Source organism: Rhagoletis pomonella, unplaced genomic scaffold (assembly GCF_013731165.1).
Source record: "Rhagoletis pomonella isolate Grant_MI unplaced genomic scaffold, Rhpom_1.0 Rhpom_scaffold_00004, whole genome shotgun sequence".
NCBI classification, from domain to species: domain Eukaryota; kingdom Metazoa; phylum Arthropoda; class Insecta; order Diptera; family Tephritidae; genus Rhagoletis; species Rhagoletis pomonella.
The window spans coordinates 14,632,296-14,658,982 of NW_023458558.1; the positions used below are offsets into that span (position 1 = coordinate 14,632,296).

Sequence of the window (26,687 nt, forward strand, 5' to 3'; positions counted from 1 at the left end):
GTCGCCAAATTAAATCTACTTCTAATTTTGCCGGCGACAATGAGTAGATGTAGTGCTGCAAAATTAAATTGTCGCAAAATTAATCACATATTCTTGATTGTTCATGTTTTTCTTATTTACTTAAATAAAAATACACAATTTGTGAAATAAATATACCAAAATGTCAAACTTTAAAATCAGCTGTTTGCTATGTCGCTGAGGTCTTCAAAATGTTTAAGAAGCTGGCTTCAAGGCGACATTTGTCGACAAAATGATGTCGCTGTCGTTGCGGCGTGAAGTTGCAGTCGTCAAAGTGTTCCGAGCTGAAGGCTTACAGCCGAAAATATTTTTGTGAAGGATGCCACACGTTTAAAAATTTGTATTCAATTGAATTGATAACATGGATACTGTAAGATGTGTATCAAACTGAAGAGGTTTCGGGAAGTTTACTGCCGAAAATATTTTTAAGGAGGGTTGCCACCTGTTTGGAAAATTGTGTTTAATTAAATGGATAAAATGAATGAAATATTACTAAATATACGGGGTATCAAACAACAAAGAAAACTTAAACCGCCAAATGTATTTCTGATTGTTAGTGCCCTAAATATACATGTTATATATATATATATGTAATTAGGGTGCCCCACCAAAAATAATCGCTCTTTTGCATCGAAATTATAAAGGCCAAAAATATTACAAATTACCGCAGATGATAAAAGAGTTAAGGCTTAAAAGGTCTGCATAAAAATACTTGAAAATTTTATCAACGGAATCAAAGTATATAATAAGATTTTTGGAAGTATTTTAAAATTGGTCCTAATATTTTCCGCATTATTTTGGCGCATATCTTAAAGTAAGTACATTAAATTTTATAATTCCCACTGCAGAAAGAGTACCGATGTTTTTTTTTTGTTTGTTGGCAGTAATGTACCCTAATGTTAATAGATATGCAGTTATGTATGTACATATATTTTTAACTACTCAATGTCACTGTGTCCTGTTTTAAGGCGTGCAGCTGCATAAATACGCATAGATTGTACTACTCATTTTATGCCCCCACGCTTTTTTTTTATGAATATATATTTGCACTTGCATATAAACGTAAATATGTATGTATGTGGCATGCATTTGGACACATGAAAACGAGAACATAAAAGCGCCAACCAACAGCTACTGTTTATGATAGAAGTTACTAAAAACTTTTTCAACTGCTGCGTTAAATACATAAAATGCACGCGGTAAGTATGTATAAATGACAATTAGTATTGTAAACAATTTGCAGTATATTGCGTTCAAAAAACTTATATGTATGTAGATACGTACATATGTACATATGTATGCAAGTTTATGGAGAAAACAAGCACATGCAAACCAACATAATTTATCACGTTAAAGTAATAAAAACCTAACGCCTTTTGTAAATATAGTGCAAAATTTTAGTAAACAATAGAATTTGAATACGCCAAAGTTTGCAAAAAATATATGTGCGATGTTCATTTTGGAACCTAATTTTTCTATAAAAGCTTTGAGTTGACTGCATTTGATGCTCCAGTATTATAAAGGGTGATTTTTTTGAGGTTAGGATTTTCATGCATTAGTATTTGACAGATCACGTGGGATTTCAGACATGGTGTCAAAGAGAAAGATGCTCAGTATGCTTTGACATTTCATCATGAATAGACTTACTAACGAGCAACGCTTGCAAATCATTGAATTTTATTACCAAAATCAGTGTTCGGTTCGAAATGTGTTTCGCGCGTCCGATTTATGGTCTACATAATCGACCAAGTGAGCAAACAATTAATGCGATTGTGACCAAGTTTCGCACTCAGTTTACTTTATTGGACATTAAACCAACCACACGAATGCGTACAGTGCGTACAGAAGAGAATATTGCGTCTGTTTCTGAGAGTGTTGCTGAAGACCGTGAAATGTCGATTCGTCGCCGTTCGCAGCAATTGGGTTTGTGTTATTCGACCACATGGAAGATTTTACGCAAAGATCTTGGTGTAAAACCGTATAAAATACAGCTCGTGCAAGAACTGAAGCCGAACGATCTGCCACAACGTCGAATTTTCAGTGAATGGGCCCTAGAAAAGTTGGCAGAAAATCCGCTTTTTTTATCGACAAATTTTGTTCAGCGATGAGGCTCATTTCTGGTTGAATGGCTTCGTAAATAAGCAAAATTGCCGCATTTGGAGTGAAGAGCAACCAGAAGCCGTTCAAGAACTGCCCATGCATCCCGAAAAATGCACTGTTTGGTGTGGTTTGTACGCTGGTGGAATCATTGGACCGTATTTTTTTCAAAGATGCTGTTGGACGCAACGTTACGGTGAATGGCGATCGCTATCGTTCGATGCTAACAAACTTTTTGTTGCCAAAAATGGAAGAACTGAACTTGGTTGACATGTGGTTTCAACAAGATGGCGCTACATGCCACACAGCTCGCGATTCTATGGCCATTTTGAGGGAAAACTTCGGAGAACAATTCATCTCAAGAAATGGACCGGTAAGTTGGCCACCAAGATCATGCGATTTGACGCCTTTAGACTATTTTTTGTGGGGCTACGTCAAGTCTAAAGTCTACAGAAATAAGCCAGCAACTATTCCAGCTTTGGAAGACAACATTTCCGAAGAAATTCGGGCTATTCCGGCCGAAATGCTCGAAAAAGTTGCCCAAAATTGGACTTTCCGAATGGGCCACCTAAGACGCAGCCGCGGTCAACATTTAAATGAAATTATCTTCAAAAAGTAAATGTCATGGACCAATCTAACGTTTCAAATAAAGAACCGATGAGATTTTGCAAATTTTATGCGTTTTTTTTAAAAAAAAAGTTATCAAGCTCTTAAAAAATCACCCGTTACATAGTGTCGCTTTACATACTGTAGTACTTCGAGTAATTCATCATTCTCATACGTGCAGCACATAAGTGAAGTCAGGCAAACGAGAATTGTGCGGAAAATGCATAGATTTTATAGAATTAAAATATTCTTAATTTGCATTTTTGCAATAACTGAGACTTTTAAGAAAGTTGGTGGCATACCAAAAACTTCAGTTGAACAAAAAGTACTGCCACTTGGCCAAATATCCGAAATCCACGATGGAAAATTGGAAAGAAGCGTAGGCGATATTTTATCGATAGTGCCAAGATAATTTTTTTCATTTCCTCGCAAATATTTCTTATTGTCTACATATTATTTGTATTTAACAGAAACGTGGCTTTTTGGATTATCTGCTGTCGGGACTCGTTGAATATTTTGATTACAGCGATGAAGATGACTCTGAAGAGGATGAAAAATACTGTGAACACTTACAAAATATTTTCATAATAAGTTAATTGATTTTAGTTTCCCTTTATTTCTAGTGATATGTCGAAATTGCACAATTCTTATTAGCCAGCAAGATAGTCACATAAGCGCCGCGGTGCGACCAACTGTTGCTCCCGCATCTTTGGAAGGCGAAAATAAGTACCCAAATGGAGTAGGTTGGTATATATAAACATATATGTAAATACATATATAGTACATATACACATATTCATATGTATATGAATTTCATTACTGTTGCCACATATATTCGGACACGTCTGGCATTTTAATTTTTTGTTTTTTTTTTTAATTTTAAATGTTCCGACGGGAAAACAATCTGTCTCACATTTTCGATAATTTTATGTCGGCTGTTCACGTAGAATCAACGAACATAAAAAATTAAGAACATACATGACTCGTCGCATTGCTCAAAATACACTCATTTTTAGAAATTTTTGTTATGGTAACGCTTAAACGTCGCTGCCTATGAGACCCTAAAAATGATTTTTGACTCGATTTTGAAATACAACTTCATCAGAAAATCATAAATATTATTATGTATCACGAACGATAGGCAACACGAACGATTCGTCTTCAGAAGAATGCTTCAAAACTTAAGGCTCAGTTATGTAGTAAGGGAAACCTTTCAATCTCCTTAGAACTATTTTCATAAAAATTTGCTTCGCTAAAATTTTTTTTGTTTGGATAATTTCTACTTTTGTTAAAAGTATTTTTTTTTTCTAAGCAATACATTTTTTGCTTTCAGAAAGATCATTGTAAAAAACAATAAAGAAAAAAATACTTCTACTAAATTCTGTGTTAAAATAGTATTTTTTTAAATATTTTTTTTAAGTTTTCATAAATGTTTATTTTCTGTAAAATGTTCCACAACATTTTCTTCTAAAATTTGTTGCATGGTTTAACTTATATTTTTTCAAAAAATATTTATTTTTTCTAATCAAAACAAAAACCAATTTTCTAAGAATAAGGGTAACCTTTTAATTTCCTCAAAATTGTTTTCATAAAAATTTGTTTCCCTACAATTTTTTTTGTTTGGATAATTTCTGCTTTTGTTAAAAGTATTTTTTTTCTAAGAAATCAATTGTTTTCTTAACCAATATTTTTATATAATGATACTTATAAAAAGATCTTTTAAAAAATACTATTTTAACCCAGAAACAAGTATTTTTTTCTTAATTTTTTTATAAGTATCTTTTTAGAAGAATAAGAAAACAATTGATTTCAAAATTAACGAATAAATTATAATAAATCGATTTTTTTTTAGTTTTTTTTATAGATGTTTATTTTCTAAAAAAGATTTTCACAACATTTTTTTCTAAAATATCAATAGTGAATTTTTTAGTTTTGATAAAAATATTCAATTTTTATTTCGAAAATTTTATGATAAAAATAACTAAATTAAAAAGGAGGGACATAATGAAAAAACACAAAACTTTAAAATGATTCATACAGTTTTCTTATGAGCCGAGAAACTCTTTGGGAAGCATGTTTCCCTTGGTCCTGGAAGGGTTAACCACTCAGCTTCAGCGGCCGTCTAAAATAAATTTTATTTCATTTGAAAAACAAATATTAATTTTTTTAAGAGTTTTTAACTTTCGTTGGTTTTTTCCATATTAATAATTTTCCATTTCCATAATAATATCGACCGAAACACATTTTTACGTTTTTCATTTTGGGCGAAACTTCAAAAATGTATGTAACTTCTAAACTTTTTGAGACCACATCTCGGAAAAAATCTTATTGGAAAGGAAATTTTAAAATTTTTATTTTAATCTTGAAAGGAACTTAGACAAAATAAATTAGTTAGTTTATATGGCTCGTAATTTTGAACTTTAAAAATCATTCATTGTTTTTCAATAATACCTCTTTTTAGTAATTGGAACCAGAAGTAGTGAACTAATAAATAATTTTGATAAACCAACTTAACTGTTTTATCGATATTTGTCACGCCCATAATTTTTAAGAAAGTAATTTAAAATATTTCCAACTCCATTTCGGTCAGTTTTAGTACGGAATTATGCTGTGGGCAAAATTTTAGCCAAATCGAAGGCCATCGCGAAGAATCTTCGTACATTGAATTTGGAATAGTTCTATGGTGAAAAAAAATTTAGCGTACACTTAAAAATTTTTCTAAGTACCATGAAACATGGGCTTTTGAAAAAAGAAAATTATCAAGTTAGAGATTTTTAATAAAAGTTTCACTTAATAAAGCTTCTTAAATCTATTTTATTTTTTATGAATAAGGCCATTTGTAAATTTTTTATTTCCCATTTGTCTTATAAACTTTTGGTAAATCCTATAGTATCGCGGCAAATTTTGCGTTTATCCTATATTGTTGGCAACACTAACATATATACATACATATAACATGGGTATATGTGTATGGATGTATGTATGTCTAAATACTATGCTATTTATTATATACATACATTCTTATGGATGCACATGTATTTATACGCAATTTTTCTATTATTTTTTAGCCACTACTGTACCAAGCGCACCTGTGACAGCTGCAGCACCCAGTGACACGGCTTCAATAGCACCCACGCCAATTCCATAAGGAACATTAAAAGTCAACATTAAATAAGAGTATGCTTCAATTTTAAAATAAGAGTTTAAGTGGTTGTAGGTACAATATGGTTTATTCAACACGGGGGTTTTTACATTTTATCGATAACAACCAGCATATCGCTCATTAACTTCAATATTTAGTGTCATAACTCAAGAAAGCAAAACTCGTGAAAAACGGCTTTAAAGTTTTGAATATACTCCTATAGTAAAACTGAATACATAATTTGTTCCACATAGTGAGATATTGGTAATCGATAGAGCTAGGGAATTTTTACACAACATAGAAAGAGAGGTAGTGGTATTTTTTTGCATACTCCACTCAGTTTTTAATTTTTTATATTAAGACACAATCGAGGTAAATGAGCGATATGTTTTATAAATATTGCACATGTATGTACATACAAACATTTATAACGACCGCTTTGCGCTAAATTATCGTAAGTTACAACAACCTAATTTTACAGGAAAGTGTTTTTTTTTTGTATTTTTCTCTGCTTTGGCTAGCACCATCAATACTAAAGTTTAGATTTGCTGAGATAATTGAGAAATATAACTAAACGCAAAATTTTTTTGTAGACAAGTTTTCATATTCTAATTTCTTAGCAGATACAATAATTTCGCCCACAAGAAAAAAACTCATTGTTACATACGACAAAAATTTACAATGAATTTTTGTGGTAGCTATTGGGATCTAAGCCGTAATATTTGAACAGGTGATGCGTTATGGGGTGTGGAACAAAGTTACATCAAAAAGTGAATTTCGTACAAATTTAACATACGATACTTTGGCGCAAAGGGGTCGATATGTACTTATACACACGAAATAACGAAACAAATGATTTTAAGAAAAAAATTAGTCAGACATAAAACATGAAACAGGCAAATAAATGTCACCAGTACGGCGAAAAGGAGGCATTAAAAACTAAATAGAATTAAAAAAAAGTCAGAAAAGACATTAGCTTAAGAACTTTTTGTTACAACAAAACTAAACCTAAATAAATACATAAGCTGCAGGAAAAATTGATGTAAACTTGATCAAAAACTGTTCAAACTGTTTATGTTCAGAGACCCACCACAGCGTTACAATATTGTGGGCTCTTAGGTGGCTTAAGAGAGTTTTCTACAAGCCTTGATGGCGTTCTTAATAAGTCTAACGCCTTTAATGCTGCCTGACTATCTGACATAATGTAAATTCTGGCCCCATTTATTGTTCTGCGAAGACAATCTCGAATATCTTGGTTCAAGTTCTCTATAGATATGCATTTTTCATAATTTTATGTACCTGAAGATGACTTCAGATTGAAGTCGACATACATATTGACAAATCAATGCAAATACATTATAAAATTATGTGTTTAATTTAGATACATATATATGTACGTATGTATGTACATCTGGCCTTGAGCTCACCAAAAGCTAATACTATGCTTACACGCATAAATATGGATATGTGTAACAGTACATTTGTGCATACGTACTTAATTAAGTGGCGCTAAAACCGAAGAACCACCAAAAAAAAAAACGAAAACATTTATTCATAACATCTTGACAAACACGGTGGTTTCACTCTTCAAAAAGTTGTACATAATTCAAAAGAGCAAAAATTTTGTGGCGCTACACTGCAGCATAATAGGGGAATTTTATTTGTTGGGAGTAGTATCTAAACATATTTTTGGACACATACGAATGTATGTACATTTTAGAAATATAAATAACTAATCCAATAAAGTTATTAAACAAATTTTGAATTTCAGTATTTTATTTGCAAAAGTATGCATATAGGGGCCATGTTGTAGGGTATCTCCCTTCTCAATTTACTTACACCAAATTACAAATGTTCGCATGCAAACTAAAGACCCACAAATGTGTTGCACATTTGCAAGTGACATCGTACGAATAGCAATGCGACAGTGAGTAAAAACGGGAAAATACAAGTTGACACTCCGTTTGACATTTGTAATCTTTCGATCGTTAATTATTTTCGAATTGTGAGAGCAGCCCATGAATATGCAACCACACAGGAGCTGCTTAAAATACTAAAAGAGGAAAACAGCAGCCATTCACTAGATTTTGGTAAGCAAATTAGCTTCTACATATGTATGTGCATTCATATATACATATGTAAGTATGTAGTACTTACATTCATATCATTCATTTCACAAAAGACTGTCACAACCCGAAAAACGCGATTTTTCAGTAGATGCTTTTGGAGTTTTCAATTGACACTCATTAAGCAAAAAATGGAGATGCAACGCTTGAAAGTTACACAAGATTTTAGTGTGATATTTTCACAGAATATTAAGAACGATATAACGGCTAATGGTGCTTCAGTATTATCTCAAAATTGCCGTTTTCGCAGTTGCGGCACTCTTTTAATAAATTAGTGATATGTTCACAAAAAATATTTGATGTTGATGCGCCTGTGTACTCTTATCTTCTACCATATACTAGGTTGGTAAGCATATAGTTTTTTGGTGTCCTAAATCAGATAGAAAAGTTGTTTACGAAAACCTGAACTGATATTGCAAGATCATCATGTGACATATCATGAGATCAGAACATGCTTGGGCAATTGTTCACAATAGGCATAATTTGACATTTGAAGGAAAATTTAAATTGATGGGTCATCCAATGGTTCCCGCAAAGTGAAAATAAGTTACACGGATAACGTTATCACATATTATCACGTTAGATTAAATTTGGTTAATTGTTACCTTAGGGAAATAAGCCACGTGAGAAGGCTGGGAATCGCCTGCAACGACTTCTGTAGAAGTTGCAGAGATGAGAACGCTTTTAGGTTGAAGATGTTGCTCATTTTCTTTCATATATCTATGTAAAAAAATCGTCGAACATACTTCGTATGGGAGAAATTTCGCAACACCGCCAGCAAAAGGGATGGCCAAAAATCAACGGTAAGTCTTAGCTACTTCAAACCAGTGTTGAAAAAGTAGGAACAATTTTAGGAATCTTTTGAGACTTTCCAAAGTTCTGTCAGTTATACTAAACAATTGCAGACAGATCCCTCTAACCTTGAGAGCTGTTTGAAATATGGATTCCTACGGTTTTTGTTACAACTATAAACTATGTTTTTATATAAATTCTCATTTTCGTTGTTGGTGTTATTATTATTATATAAACATGACTAAAATTAAATAAAAAATGAATTGTAAATGAGTTGTAGTATTTAGTTTTCTTGATTGTTTACGCGCTGAACGCATAGCATAAGTTTCCTTTAATAAAACAGTCAGATTTTTATAACTTATTAAATAGTTTTTATTTATTTTCGAACTTAAAAGAAACGACAAGTTAATCGATTAATTTTGAGATAAAAAACTGCCAAATTTTTTTTTTTTAATTTTACCCGTTGTACCTAAATAATTCTTTTTTACAAAAGAGTGCTTCTTATGGTTAGGAAATATTTTGGCTGAATAATCGACTACCCTAATGTAAAAATGTTTTCACTACCAGTTGTTCTTTCTTTTCTTCAAGACAAGTGAAATATGCTCGGCATGCTTGCTGCGCAATTGTAACAATTTGTAAAATTTGTAAAGTACATTTTCCGAACATTTCGATTATTTGTACATATCTGCGTGCATTTGACTTTTGTGCTAAATGTCAATAAATTAAACTTTATAAGTTTTCACTTGTTGAAAATTTCCTAGAGTAAGAAAAAATATACGAAACCAATAACGAAAAACACATACATGCGTATTAGGAATGTTAATCCCAGGATCCCGGGATCCCGACCTTTTTTAGGTCCAGAAAATCCTGGGATTCTTGGCAAATAATCCCGGGATTTTCGGGATTTTAAATGTGCACTGATGGCAAAATAGAAACTCCTTTTCTTGACCAGTGTTGGCTATATTTCTTTCTTTTATTTAATAATTATTATTTTTAAATTTAAACTTTACACACAAAAACATCAATATATCCGCGAAACTATGGGCCAAATATAGTAAAATTTGCTTTTGTAGTTTTTCACTCTGACGTCAGCAATTAAAAAGTGATTTAAAAAATTCAGAGAAAAAGTTTGGGTATGAACTTAAAGAAGAAATTCTGTAGAATTTAAACAGATTAAATTTTTTGGTGCATAAGGACTGGTCAGTATTGAAAATTTCCTTTTTGTTTTTGAAAAAATTATAAGTTAAGGACTTATATAAACTCGATAACATCCTCGAATTTCGTCCTTCTAACTTTATCAGCATAAGAAATTACCTATTCATCCTTGTGAATCCAAAATATTTTAATTTTTTTTAATTCTAAAGAAATTTTCTCTTTTATTTGTAAGTACCCATATTTTTATTTTATATTGCATTGAATTTTTTAAATAATTTTTGTAACTAATCACGTCTTTGAAATTACAAAGTCCTTTAAAATAAATCCTGATGTCAGAGAGAAAAAATAAAAATGCCAATTTTAATAAAAAAGTAGGTTTCGAACCCAATTATTTATTACATATTTTATATTAGGAGAGCTTTTCAAACAATATAGAAGGAATTTTTTAGCATATAACATAATAAGCACCACACTCATAAATCTACATTTCAAACCATCTTACAGTTTCATAAGTAAAAACACTATCAGCTGATTGCCAAAAAATACCTACAGCTGACCTGTTTTTTGACATTTTCTTTTCTCTTTTACAATTTCATTCGTTTCTATTGCAATTTCTTTGATTTCTAACCAAACAAACACGTACAGCCCGCAAGAGAAAATGGTAAGAAGAAGAGTTGCGTTACTTATAGAACTTCCTACAAAAATTATAAAAATTCAACAAACTTTAATTAATTAAATTTAAAACTTTTTATTAAAAGAAAGAAAATTTTTAGGTATGCAGTTTTATAGCACACCAAATTTTAGTAGGTTAAAGTGCAAATTGTAAAACGCTAGAAAATCGCGTTGATTTTTAAAATTTTTTTTTTTTGCTGACGGTGCTAGGCATTTTCGCCCGTATAAAAGTAATTTTCGAGCATACTTATGTATAGAGTCCGACCGATTCCAATTTTTTTCAGGTACCGATGCCGATGCCGATTAATCGGCTTATGGGGAAAGAATCGGCCGATGCCGATGCCGATGCCATAAAAAATTACAAATAAATTATTAATTCATAAAATCAGTTCATTTCACGGAGTTTAAAAAAAAAATAAAAGATAAGAAATAATTGAATTCATTGGCTTGTTATGCAACATTACATACACATGTATGTACAGACATACACATGTATGTACATACATACATATGTATGTGTAAAAATATATGTAAAAGATATTTAGGAACATATAATTTCATTTCGTTTTGTACTAAAATACACTCTTTTGCACTCAATGCATAAGAACTTATATGCTATGTATGTATGTACATTACTCCCCATACAAAACAAAATCGGTTCTATTTTTTCATTGGAATTATAAAATCTGTTATTTTTTAAGACGTCCACCAAAATATTTCGGAAAAATATTAAGATTTAAGTGAGCTGGACCGATTTGAAAAGTCCTCCAAAAATTGTTTTTTTATGAATAAAAATAGTTTCTTAAAGATTTTTTTTGAAAAAATCCCCTCAAATGACAAAACGGTTTAAGCTTAAAATATTTGCATAAAAATATTTAAAAAAACGAAAAAAAGATTTTTAACAGAATCGTAATGATGAGATTTTTGATGCTATTTTTTTACTTTTTTCAAAGATTGGTATAGAAAAAACTTGAATAGCTGAACCCAAACTCTTCCGATTTAGACTTAAGAGGTGTCATTAGAAAGGTATTTTCTCACCCTTTTTATTTTTGCTGATAAACTCATTCAAAGGATGGAAGAGAAAGGTAGGATGAACGAACGTCATTCAAAGTTGAATTAAGATGTGTTGGTATTCGAAAAACAACATGGGGCACGAATGACATTTTTTTGTTATTCAAGTTATTCAAGTTTTTCGTAAACCAATCTTTGAAAAAAGTAAAAAAAACAGCATCAAAAATCTCATTCTTGCGATTCCGTTGAAAAGATTTTCAAATATTTCTATGCAGATTTTTTAAGCTTAATCTAATTTGTCATCTGAGGGGAATTTTTTCAAAAAGTTCTTTAAGAAACTATTTTTATTCATAAAAAACTTCATTTTTGGAGGCATTTTCAAATCGGTCCAGCTCGCTTAAATCTTAATATTTTTCCGAAATATTTTGGTGGACTTCTTAAAATATAATAAATTTTGTAATTCCGGCGGAAAAACCGCAACTTTTTTTGGTGATGCAGTCTAATGTACATACATATAGTGGTCCACAAAATAAAAAAATTGCGATATTTTGACCGATTTTGTCTTTTTTATTTAATGTTTATTATTTTTTTTTATAAAAGTCTAGCTGGTATACAACAAACACCATATAAATTCAGATTTCAAACTTTGTCCAAAATTAGAAAAATTCTGCTTATTTTCACCAAAATTTCAAACTTTTTAATCAGAATTTGGGTAGTTGAAGTGCAAGTTTCAAGCTGCTATAAAATCCCGTTAATTTTTGGCAATTTTTTTTTGCTAGCAGTGTTCTCCATATAAAAGAAAATTGTCGCACATACTTTCGTATGGAAAAAACGTGAAACAATTTGAACAAAAAAAAATAATTTTTGTGAGCTGTCTGCAAATGTTTTTTAATGTTGGCTGTCGCTTCATCTGCACATTTGAAAAGAAATTCCAAAGAATCGGCAAAGAATCGGCGAAAAAAGGCCGATGCCGATGCGCAATTTTGTGCCGATGCCGGTGCCGATGCCGATTAATCGGTCGGACTCTACTTATGTATGTATATGTGAGGGAGAAAATGCTCAACACCGTCTGCCAAAAAACAAATATTAAAAATCAACGAAATAAAGGCCCCTAACTTTTGCCCCGAACGTGTCAATCTGTGGTCCCCTCAGCTCGAGGCCAAGTTCAAGATCCTCGGTATCGCTACCGATATCGACAAGTTCTATTACGCCGTGTCACTCATCGACATACGCTACGCTGATGAGGTAGTCTCATCATCAATCCCACTGTAATTGAACCATACTTTGATTTCAAACAGGTTTTGACCAGCTGTTTCACGAAATCCGAAGAAGCTAAACTCCGCCAACTACTCGATCGTGAACATATCGGTGACAGGAGACGGTGACAATTGCTGAGACACCTGAAAGCACTCGCACCTAACGTCGACGAAGCCGCTGTTAAAACGAAATGGTTGACTGGGCTGCCCGAGCAAACACGTGCTCTACTCACCGTCCAGACAAACGCTGCACTAGGAGAGCAAGCTCGCATGGCCGACAAGTTGAATGAGATCATGCAAGGACGCGTTGCAGCTGCGCAGACTCCCTCGTCGTTAACGCATTCAGCCTTGGGGCAGAAAATAAACGCCCTCAGTCAGCAAATAGACGCGCTCACAAAGCAATCCAACCAGTGCGGAGGAAGGTAAACTTCCCGCAAACGTCATCGTTCTAAGAATCGCAGCTCTCCCGATAAGCGTCGATTTGAAAACGTAAATGCTTAGGTGACGGAATGACCATCTTCACCAGCAAAGCCAAGGCGATCGGTGCGATTCCGTGTACATCAGACTGCTGTGTGAGTACGAAGATATCATTCGACCTAATACCACCAACTCTAGGACCAAAACAAACTCGTCGATGCATCACATCAATACGAGTGAAGGGCTGCATGTCAAGCTCAAACTCAAGGTGGTTCCAGAGATTCATCGACGAAATCACACGAGACTTGGAATTCGTTTTTCCTTACATTGACGGCGTTCTTGTCGCATCCAAGGACGAACATGACCATCTCGAGCATTTGAGGATTTTATTTCAACGTCTTCGAGACTACGGACTAAATTTAGTAACTACTCCGAGCCGTCATCTCCAAATCTTTTATCGTAATGGCAAATTTAAGAAATGCATCACTTTTAAGGCCATGTCGCACTACAGGAAGCTAATTTGCAATTAGCGCTCAATCGTCAAATTACAAAATAAATATGTACTCTTGGAATGTACATATGTACTCGTACAATAGCTCACTCAATAAGCCATTTGTAGAAAATTTGTAATTCTTGTTTGATCCCAGAAAATCCAACGTCAGCCAAGAGTCAAAAAGTCGAAAGCTACCGTCGGCGACATCCGTTCCTGCAAATTTGTTTAGGTGCATTTTTACTGCAAATTTTCTATGCATTTGTAAATGCATGCGCATACAGGCTTCTGTTCAGTGGCAAAATCCATCAAGCAAATATTTACATAAATATTTACAAAAGGACTCATAAAAAGTGTATTAGGTGGCTCCCATTCTATTAAGGATTTTCAAACACAAACGCGAGCATAGAATGAGAGCGAAAAATGTATGTACACATTAGAGGTTTACGCCGCCGAGCCACACCGCCGCCGCCGCCGTTTTTTGTAATTTTTCGCTTGCCGCCGCCGAGTCATGGAAATATCGGCGGGGCGGCGGCGGCGTTCGGCGCAGGGGATTTGTGTACAAAATGTTCATAATATACAGTGGTCGAAAAAATTATAGCCACACCACATATTGACAAGTATTGACAATTTATTTTTTTTTTGTAATTCGTTTATGAAAATATGGTGCGTTCTTTAATAAAACGCATATGGCCCAAAACGCGGACTGTTACATTACATTTTGGCTCACACTGATTTTTAAATACCGCTGAAACTCGCGAGAATACAATTTTCGGATAATTTTTCTTTTTGCATCTGAAAGCATAAGTATGTGGCATTATTTAATACATACAAACATATATTGTAACTCCTGTGGTTTAGGAGTTATGAATGTTTCAACAGTGGACTGTTGCATTACAATATTTGGAAGTACTTTTTAAAGTTGCTTTATATTATTGAAAAAGTCTGCTCTCCTAATACAATGTTTTCAAAAGTTGGTACACAGTTTCCTAGCTTCATGATGGAGTTGAAGAACTACGTTTTAATTGAACTGATAAAATTAATTTTGAGGTCAATATTTGTAAAAAATAGTCGGACTGGTACGTTACAGAAAAAGACAGTGACGTTACCTGTGCGATATACGTGTAGCGATAGGATTATAATTTGTATTTATTTTAGTGTGTTTTATGCAATAAGTAGCATAAATTCAGGAGTCTTGCGATGTCAGAAGTAATTCAAAGAAATTAAAAACATGATAATTATGAATACAGATTGCAAAGTTTCTGATGCTGTGCAGCCGTACGTCGTTTCCGAAGTAATTTTCTGCGTAGAACTCGAACTCGATCTTAGAATTGCGCCAAGTTGTTAAGTTTTCAGTAATTTCACGAAAAACGGCTTTAATGGCTTATTTTGTTTGCTCTATGCTATTCAGTACTATTCTTACCCTTCAAATGTTAGATTCGAGGACTCGGCATTTTGTAGAATAATAGTAGTACTAGAAAAATAGCCGAAATAATTCCAATAGATTTTTTATTATTTAATCGGAAAATCTTCTTCTTTCCGCTTCTTATTTCGCTTCTCTTGACTTCGTTCCTTTTTGAAATAATATAATTCTCGCGGTTTTTATTTTTCTACGTAGTTCTTATCTTAACAGTTTTAACTATGGGACAATAACACGTTGAATAGCTTCCAATGTTGCTTGTAAAATGAGCCCTATCTTTAACTTAGTAGGAAAAAAGTTGACCTAAAAATTAAATTAGTTCAAAAGACTGTTACGTTACAAATAGTTATCCACCGAAAACATATTGGTACTGAAGAGTATGTGGAACTATTTTATTTTACTGTGAAATAAGGCCGAAAATGCTCGAAGAAAACTATATTTTTTCTTTTTTTAGTTTGGTGGATTTCGCGCCAAAAAACTTTTTAATATTTTGGACTGTTACATTACATTAAAAAATACTGCCGACTTGATTTTCATATAGGAAACTAATCGCTGATTTTTTTGTCGAATACTTTTTTTTATTTACTTCGAAATAATACAAGGCAAGCGAAGAGAGGCAAGTATAATGCAAAAACGTGGTGGACCTTAAATATAAACTACCCTTTAGTTTCATGTTGTGCTTTTTTAATTTTCTTTTATTTAAAGGTGTCTCAAGAATAAGTGAATTTTCATGTTTTAGAGAAGGAGATTCGCGTTAATATTGATGTTGTTCGATACCTTAGAATATGTATGACCCAGATATAATCCAAAATCTGCGAAACCTGAGAAAAAAAATTTTCCCCTTGGTTTCGTTTTCGGCGATTTGGGCCATATACACTTTCCTAAAAATTTCGATGTTCTTAATTAGATATCGCGGCCGCCGCCGCCGCAATATCTATCGGCGCAAAACTCTATTACATATACTACATACATACTGCAAACATAGCCAACTATGGTTTGGTGGACCAACTATTAAGGACTTTTATATAAAAACATAACTTCGCGAAGATTGAACAGTGTTTAGGGTAAAAAGAATTTTCAATGTTGTATTTATTTCATTAATAGTTTTGTCTTACCTTTTGTTAAATATACTCTTGAATATTTAAGCCTCTTAACCGTTCATCTACTTTTGCACTTTTCATTTATTCCCTATGTCTGCTTGTCTTCCTATTTAACAGGCTTCCTTAGGTGTGTGAGCAAACAAATCCAATCCATTTGCATTTGTGCTTGTGCTTGTGGAACTCGACATCATTCCACTACTCATTTGGACATTTTCAATGCAAACAATCACGGCTACTTAAAGTAAATATAAACCCGCCTTTATGACTCTGTGCATTGGTTTGCAGTCGGCTCAAAGTGGCTTCTGTACTTTACTGAGTGTACCTTTGGTTGCGACCACCAGCATACTCGGCAATTTCTTTCTATTATTTAGTGTTCAGTAAGGAAAAATACGTACAAATAAAGATGTACTTATAATGTACATATGTACATACATATATGCTGCATATGTATATATCTAAACATACATACATACATGGTACTTATAACGTAAACGTAAATAGTGTTTGTGGCTACATGCATCGTCGGCGGCATATTTGCACCTCCGAAAAAATCAACAATGCATCGATCGATTCGATTTACAAACTACAACAAATATGTGCATAAATATGTAGAGCTAGAAGCTGATAAATCGCGAGTTATTTTCAGAACAGTCACCGCCAACAATTAGGTAAAAGAAAAACTACAGTCGAAACCGGTTAATTGCAACACCATATTTCTAGGTATTCAGTTGGTATTTACCGAGTCCTCCATTTATGAGAAACTAGCTTTTGCCCGCAACTCCACCCGCGTGATGTTCGGTTCGACATTATAATTTCCAATGTAACAAAAAGGAAAAAAAGTTATAGCACCCAAGAGAATTAAGTTTGTATAAAAAAATTGCTTATTGTCTTCAGGTTCCAGAATATGGCCAATATGTCAACTTAAGTTTCGTAGCGAGTCTTTGTATATACTATTTATGTAAACAATTTTCTCAATAAAAGCATATGTATTTATACCAAAACTTTTTGTTTCAAATTAATGGATCTAATGCATAAAAAGTGAGCTTAAGCTCAAACTTAATTTTTGCACTGCTCAAGAATTTGTACTGAAAAGCGAGTCGGAGTTTAAGCTCACTTTTTAGGCATGAGGCCCAATATCTCATTGTTATAAGAATTGCATTAGCTTAAATAGAATAAATATTTATATTGAAATTTGGTGAAAATGTGTCACATCTTTGCTGTAAAGGTGAAAGATATTCCATTTTGCAAATGTTCACTTTACTTGAATTTCATTATTTAAACAGATGACACCCTCTTCAAAACTGTTTTTGCAAAAAAGCTTTCCTAAAAATATTCCGTTTTGGTAACCATTTTCGAAATTAAGCCTTAATATCTTAATTAAATTCAATATGAACTTTTTATAAATATTTTCGAACCAAAGCGTTTTTATACATATTGCGTTTGTTTTATTTAACTTGTGAAAAAATTAGATTTTACTTTCATTCAGGTGGCAACACTCTTCAAAATATTTGTAAAATAAAACATTCATCGGCGGCATCCTTATTGGAATATTTCATTGAACTTTTAATTTAAATTAGAGTTTAACTTTTTAGGCAGGTGGCAACTCTCCTGCAAAATATGCTATAGATTAACCCAGATCATAAGTTTTAAGTATATAAGCTAGTGTCGATTCTTGCCAAAAAAATTTCGAAATGGACACAGCTTTTTGGAACCTCTCTCGTTTAATACGCAAAATTAAAATATTTCGCTTAACTTGTTAATTAAATTGATTTTAACTTATTGAACAGGGTGAAACCGCCCTAAATAATATTCTCGAAATATATCAGTTTTGAACCACTCTCTTTTGTTTTGATATGTTATTTAACTTATTAATTAATTGATTTTAACTTGTTTAACAAATGGCAACCCCTTTAAAAATTGCGTCAAAACAAATCCATTTGAAACCATTTTCACTTGACACTCTCGACATTGTTTTAATATGTTATCTATTTATATGTATGTACATATATATGTATGTGCATATGTATGTAAATATTTACGTACATATTATATAGTCCATGTATAGTATTAGGACGAATTTGATTTAGTTTTACATCACTAAAATAAAATAAAATTATATTGAGTTGAATATACCGCCGTTATCATTTTGAATTTGTTGAATTCAATTGTGCATTAAATGAGATAATTAACAAATTTGACATTTGAGCTTTGAATATTAAAAACATTTGATTGAAGGAACGCACATACAGACATACTATACAAGGCCGTATACATACGCTTGTATATTTGTATGGAAGTCTATATGTGCAAGTGAAGAAAGCGTGTTGGTTCAAGGCTTTTCTTCGCGAAAATCGAATAAAAGTGCTGCCAGAAAACTACAAAATGCATATTGCGGTTTAATGTTACTACAACTATAGAGATTAAAGTTTTGTGAGTTAAAAACTCGGAAAGAGAAAATAGTCAAAGAATCAAAGTATCTACCAATTTTTCATAAAATAAAACTAGTTCATGGTTTTTCTCGTTTTACTTGTAAAATAAACATTTCTAAAATAAATGCATATTTCTGATTATTTTTCGGTTTTTGCCTTTTTTAGTGTCCCCTTTTTTTACCTTTCTTGCGGCTTCTAGCGCCTTTTCCTACCTATTTCGCTATTTTTGCCTTTTCTAGGATGTTTCGCGGTTTGCTTTTGCCTTTTTTATAGGTTTTTAGGTCCTAAAAATCCGTTCTCTGCTTATAAGTGTACAATATATATCTTTTAGTGGACACACAAAAATTTATATAAAAATTTATATAATTTTGAGGCCGATAGCCCCTGCTGCTAGTTGCCTTAATTATGTAATATAATCATTTATAATTATATTTCATGTAAATAAATAAATAAAATAAATATATAATTTTGCTTGCCAACGCCGACGTGGAAATAGAATATATATTCAAAAAGCAATTTTACCGTCGGCAAAGTTACCTAAGTACATAGATGCTTATTCATGCATACATATATGTATGTATCTTCATATATACATACACATGTATGTACATAGATATTAGTAGGTTTTCGGTTGCCGTAAAATTTGTTTAAAAAAAATTTTATTTTAAATTGGTTATAGTCAGTTGGCGTTTGTTAATTGGCTCTATAATCAGATTTGTGCGCATCACTGAATTTTTAATTATGTCAACATTATTTCACTGTACGCTTAGCGAAATTGTCACAAAATAATAATTTTTACGCCCGCAATCGCATGCACATACGCTCACTCCATTATTTATGTATGTACATATGTACGTAGGTATATAAACTCATGGTACTTATTTATGTATTAATTTTGTATTATTTTTTATGAAATAAATACAATACATAAAAAATATACATATGTGCATATATTTACACAAGTGGGTATGTTTGGATTCAACCAAAAATCAATTTACAGTGGAAACGCGATAACTCATAACAAAGTTCGGACCCTCGTTAATTTGTTTCTAACTAGTCGTTCGTGTCTGACAAAAATGTCCTATAATTACGGTGACCAGATTTCTGTGGATAAAATTCATGACATTTCTAAAGCATCGAATACCAACATACAATTTTGTTTTTAGAATAAAAGGACATCACATTTTTTATCACAGTTTTATTTAAAACAAAAGACAAAAAACCTTGAAAAATGATTGCAAAAATATATACGAACAATAAGTATATACAGCTTATATTTTTCATATTCATGCATATTTTGAGGAAATTTGTATTATTTTTTTATAATTTCACTTAATTCAAGTTAGTATCCTGGCGTTTAAAAAATATTCAGCGAGACAATTTTCACAAAATCGTTACTGTTCCGCCAAATTCAATATGAATGGTCACCGTATCAATGACTCGTTACAGACGAAAGATTAAAAAGTCGCAAATCGCATTTAACCGTTGTTTTTGCCTCATAACTCGCAATAAATGAAATAAAAAAAGAAATCACAAGCGAAATTTTTGCCCTTTTTTCACAGTTAAATGTAATAAATCATGAAAAAAATATATTAAAATAAATAGTCTCGATAACCAGTATTTTTTTAATTGCTATCTATAACTCGTAGTAACGTTAACTCGAAAATCGCGTTAGCTTGTAATATTTTGGTGGTTCCTTGGATTACGAGATATCGCGATTCCACTGTAATTATTACCTACTAATGGGTGCAAAAATTCTTTTTTTCTCGCAGTATTTTTTTTTTGTCTCTTAGCGGCATTTTAACACAAAGATAATTTTCCCAGAACCATTTGTTCATTTACTCAAATCTAATTAGGAGATGTACTACGTGTTTTTAAGTAAGTTATGTATGTATGTATGTATATTAGAGTGAATCAATTCGAATGGTCCATTCAAGTTAATCATGAATTCGTATTAAAAATTAGAGACTAACTATCCATATTTAAATCGTAGACATTGGGCATATGCGGACTCTGCATGACTTACAACTTTACAGAGGTGGACACGGATGATTGCCATTGGCCAAAATGCTTACCCACCATTTTTAATTCAATTATTTATTTTTATTTTTTTGGTACATACATACATACAACCTGGTCCGCCCCTCTCACTGAGTTATTCACTGGGTCAATATACGCTAAACAAATTTTGGTATATTAGAAAGTTTCTTTTTAAACATACTTGTTATTTATTAAAAAAAAAATATACCAATTACATTTGGCTTTTAATTGTTTTCAGCTCTAAACTTCTTCATCTTTGGTCTGAAAGTCCACAACCACGTTGTCAAATATGAAAAATGGAAATAAATTTTCCCAAAAATATACATATGTACATACATATATACCCTGCAAACCATACGTTCAGAGTGTTCTTAAAGAATTCGTAAAGAAATCATATTTTCCCTCTCCGATTTTTCACCATGTTCTCTAAGATGAAATGTACTATGCGAACTTTGATTCTTTTACGAAATTGTGGATTGCAAAGCAATGAAAATAATGCTGAGTTAAAATTTGTGAAAGATTAACCAGAAATAATCTTCATTTAGTTACTTTTCTCCAATTGAAAGTGACCTCTCCTAAAGTGCGTATATAGATTTATGGAGTAAGAACCACTTGGAAAGATGATGATTGGGCTTCTTCTTATACATGCATATGAACTAGAGATGGGCGCGAGACTAAATATTAAATCCCGATCCCGCCCATTTCGTCATTAAATTTTTAGGTCCCGAATCCGCCCATCCCGACATTTTTTTTGAATTTGTACCGCGGGTCAAGTGGGTCCCGATATCTATCACTAAGTGAAATTCTTTTGGATTTCAAATTAATTTTAAATAATACATACATACGTATATATTTAACAAATTTTTTCTCTGTATATTTAAACGCAGATGTACAATAAATTGGCCCGTAGTTACAGTCAAAAATAAGTCGACGCTAAAGTGATTGCAACTTTTTGACATAATTTTCAATGCGATACCATAGTTTTTTTTTTTAAATATATATATATCAATGCTTAGAAACAACAATTTATGTTAAATTCTCTTAAAAAACTATGTTTGAAACATTTTGTAACAATCTCCTAAGGCAACGCAAATAAGTAAGTATAGTATTATATTTCTGTTCGGAAGTCGTGGATTTGATCAAGAGGGCCGGGAAAGAGTTGTCGTCCCGTTCCGCTAGCAATTTTTTTTTAACCTTCTCGGTACCGCTTTTGAAATTAGCACTGGGGATCCCGATGTACCGCGCCCATCTCTATTATGAACACATGCACATACATACATACATACATATGTTTGTGCATATTCATATGTTAGCATTCATCAAGAGCTTCGTACTAAAAATCCAAACATTAGTATGTATGTACATTTGCATGTGCTTGCATACATATGTACAACAATTAAGTTCGAACAATGAAAGTTTTTGTTTTAGACAATTTTCCCAGAATTTATAGTTCATATAATTTCGTTTTTAATTAGGCTTTTTATGGTGAATATCTTATAGGTATGTAGAAAAATGTATACATGTTTATATGTAGATACAAATGTATTCACATTAGAGCAATGTTTGTATGTATGTATGAGATTTTCCACAAAATATGGGCTTAGGAAAAATTTATAACATTTTAGCGATTTTGATATTTAATGCATTAGAAACTGTGCTATGGTGTTATAATCAATAATTTCATGATAACTAAAGGGCACATTTGTTTTCATTCATTAAAGTATTACGAAAAAAAAAATCGAATTAATTAATGAAGTAATTCTTAGGATATTCGAATGTACAATGCATACCTGCATTTGGTACTTTTAATAACTACTAACAAGAACTGAAACTTTAGATTTTCCAGATTGTAAGCGTTAATCGATATTCTGGGTTTAGCAGAGTAAATTTTCATTTGAAATTTTTTCTCTACAATTTTAAGTCTTCTATTTTCAAACCTCAATACCGTGGTTTATTTACTCGTATAAACAGTTCTTTCAGTTAAACTGGTAAAATGCCAAAACGAACGAATCTAGTGTAATAAAACAAGTGCGTCACCAAATTAAAGAACAAAAATTCATTGAATAAAAGATGACTATGGTTTGAGAAACGGAAATTCCATTGTTTATAATTTTTATTGGCAAACTCGAAATTCATTTGAAAATTGCTACAAGAAGAGAGTAATATATGTATAAATATGTGCATAAGGAATATTGTGTGAAAATCTTCCACGCCAATAGTTAGTTACTTTTAAGTTAAGGCGTGCGAGTAAAAATAATAAATGGATAACTGCGTATGGTGCTACGGGGCGCATACGTTATATACGCAACTAGGGGTATATGAGCATGAGTAGTTATTTTTACTTTTTTTAGTATATACTTTTTAAGTTTTCATTTAAATAAATCTTCGCGATGGAAACTTGTTCTTTATACTAAACTGTAGATAATGCATTTTCTAAGATAGGCGTAACACCGTTTTCGACCAAAAGCACGTTAATGTCGAAAAATGTAACAACTAGTGAGATTTGCCTATATAAGTATGTATGTACATACATACATATGGAAAACCGTTCAGACGAGATGTTAGAAAACTTACTTAGCAGGCGTCGCAATGCACACTGACTATTAACTAAATAGTTGTTTCATATATTTTTCCATGATAAATGGAGAATCAAACGGTACCTGGCTGCACGAGTGAGGACGATGAATTGCTAATTGATTTCGTCCAATAAAATGTACCAATAGATTTTACGTTACGTTCATTTGACTTTGCATAAAAGCAGCATCGCTAATGGCTCTCAAGATAGCGTTTCATTTGTCACGATCGTAATATTACGGCACCACCTTACGAGGAAATCAAGGCATGTAAACATTTTTATCCGTGAAAGCAACCAGAACTCAAGCGTGGAAGAAATATAAAAAGTGCTAAATTGAAATAACGAATATTAGACTTTTTTCTGGGAGATCAAGGTCTAACCTAAAGTGAGCTAAAAGCTAAAAAGTGAGAGAAGTCTCGAGTTTTTTTAGTAAATTTTCAATCGTCTGCCATCTTTAAATGTATAACAACAACAGTCTTGTCTGAGGATGTATGTATGTATGCACATACGAGTACATACAAAAGTGTATGTATTTAAATGTGTACAACGGCAAGAACTACCTATGGACAGTAGAAAAAATCACTGTTTTTGTGAAAAAGCTACCTACTCCATAAATCTCAAGCGATTTCGTTCATTCTTTCTTTATTTTAATAATTTGAATTTAAATTAAAAATTGCAAAAAAATTACATAAAATCAGCCCAAAACAAGTTAAATTTAGTTTTTTTTTTGCGAATTTCTTAGTGTACCAGCTATCAAATATATGTTATGTAAATTAACGTAATGTTTCTAACAGCGCTTCGGAGCAAAGGTTTTGGTTTCCGCTCCCGTATTTTGATTCGCTCCGAGCTCCGCTCTTAACTCCACACCCGCTCCTAATAAAAAACTTGTTCATTTATTTACTTACAGCCTTATTCTGTATCACGAACGATAGGCAACACGAACGATTCGTCCGCAGAGGAATGCTTCAAAAATTAGTAGATACGGCGGTGAGTGAGCCCTACAATTGTTTTCAACTAGTTTTTCTTACGGGGAATCGAGTTTCTTCATAATCGCTACTTTTTCTGCACTTTGCACTAAAAAAATTAATACAAATAAACCATAATTCAAAAATCGGGCTCAACTGGTATCTTGCAAATTTTATTAGCTTTCCTTAAAAAAAATAATAATCGAATTGAGTGAAAAATTAAAGCTCCGGTGAATTGCGAACACAAAATGCCAATTTTGAACCACTGTGCAGCGTCGTCCGTGCTGCAACTTCTCAATTAGTCCAAAAAAAATTTTATTGTATAAAAAATTTTTCATTTGTGTAAAATCGAACGAGCTTAACAGTGGAATTTTTACAATTGATATGCTGAAAATTAAAAAGCAGTGGGACCTAACAATATACAATATTGGTGATGCTTATTTTTATAAAAAGTAACCAAAGCGGCTTATAAATAAGTTAGGTATAGGATTTTTTTTTTTGCTGTAGACTTCTCGCTGGAATAGCCCAAATGCAATTTGTAATCAGCCAAATCTGTCAATATGATTACCAGGGAACGGATTTTTAGGACCTAAAAACCTATAAAAAATGCAAAATAAAATAACGAAATTGGCTGAAAAAGGCAAAATAAAATAGCGAAAAAGGCAGGAAAAGGCACTAGGTATTGCAAAAAAAGCACAATAAGGCACTAAAAAGACAGAAAATACGAAGAACAATCAAAAAATACATTTATTTTAGAAATGATTATATTACAAGTGAAAAGAGAAAAACTATGAACTAGTTTCATTTTATGAAAAATTTGTACTTTGAATCTTTGACTATTTTATCCTTTCGGATTTCTAACTCTTAAAACTTTAATCTGTATAGTTGTAGTAACATTGAATCACAATATGCATTTTGAAGTTTTCTGGCAGCATTTTCATTCGATTTTCGCGAAGAAAAGCCTTGAATATACTAAATGCGTGCTCGACGTAAGTTGATACAAGCGGCGCCCAATTTAAATAAGGAACGTTTGAAATGTTCATATTATCAGGAATAAGGGCGTTTTCCTCGCCCTTTATAATTTTATCCACACCCCTTAGTATCCAAGCCTTCGTTAGCTGAGAAAACGGCTTCGAATTTTTCCAACATCAATTTGGCAAGAGGCTGCGCTTCTATAAGCCGCATGGGCAATGTGTATATTTTTTAATCTTTAAAAAAAAAAATTTTAAACGCTATAATCACTTTTTTAAAGGTAGAAAAGGCAAAAAAAGGCAAATATCTTAAAAAAGGCAAAAAAAGGCAACATCAAATGTGTATATATGGAATCAGGGAAAGCTAAATCGTGGACATTCTTAATCGCATTAGGGAAGGATAATCTCTTTAGCAGAAAAAAAGGAAATTTCCATAAAATCCGTTCCCTGCTAATTATGGAGGGTATACTTTTTTCTGATAATCTGCTATGCTTAAAGTCCAGACATTTCATTTTATTTATTTGGATATATTTTCCTCACTTTTTCAAATCATGTCGTTTAATCTGCTCTTTCAAAGTTTTGAATGGCACAAACCATACTATTTATTTTTTTGTATTTTATGTTATTTTTATTTCCAGTTTTTGTTTTAGCATTATTAACTTAAATAAAAATATTTACACGCATAAACCATAAGTAAAACCATAAATAAGACCTTTTTTTTTGTTTTTTATTCGATTCATTTACTAAAAACATAGATTTTCCCGTTTATTTGTAAGCAACAAAGCCATACATATGTATGTATAACTGTAAATAATTGTAGTTAAAGTTCGTGCTCTTTTAATTAACACGTTCCACACCATAATTTTAATGTGGCATTTCATTAAGTTTTTAATAATTCAGTTTAATCAAAATTTATAAGCATTTAGCTTAATTAGAATGACTCATTTCAGAATGGGGCAGCGGAAATACATAATTTTGTTGGCGGACAGCGCGCGCTCATAGAATTGTTTAAAAAAAACAAAGAAAAGAAAAACAAATGTGCGCAAGCTTACAACAACAAAGGTGAATTTTTTTAATGTTTTTATTAATTGCAATATTTCAATACCTCTGAGTAAATATCTGCATACTGCATACGTTTCCACCTTGCGAAACCACATTTGAAAACGAAGCTCAGCGGAATATTTTTGAAAGACAATTTCTATTTAATTTGTCCTAAGCTATATTCATATGAGCGCATAAATTTACTATGCATACATATGCGCAGTATGTATGTACAATTGTATGTAAAGAGATGTGCGTATTTTTAGTTTCTCTGGGATCAGCAAACACAAATTGAAATATAAATTTGGCATGAAATGGCGTTTTTACCGGCATCGTCTGCGCATTTTCGCTTAAAAAAATATAT

General features: G+C 32.1%; 1 protein-coding gene and 1 long non-coding RNA gene across 5 annotated transcripts in view; one reads left to right on the forward strand and one right to left on the reverse strand.

Moving 5' to 3' along the window:
- Positions 1–26,687, reverse strand: part of LOC118737076 (paired box pox-meso protein) — a 63,695-nt gene that overhangs the window by 11,111 nt on the left and 25,897 nt on the right. The window lies entirely within an intron of this gene.
- On the forward strand, positions 3,129–7,531 carry LOC118737077. Its single transcript, XR_004992787.1, has 3 exons — positions 3,129–3,282; positions 3,345–3,464; positions 5,790–7,531. It is a non-coding gene; the product is annotated as an uncharacterized LOC118737077 (long non-coding RNA).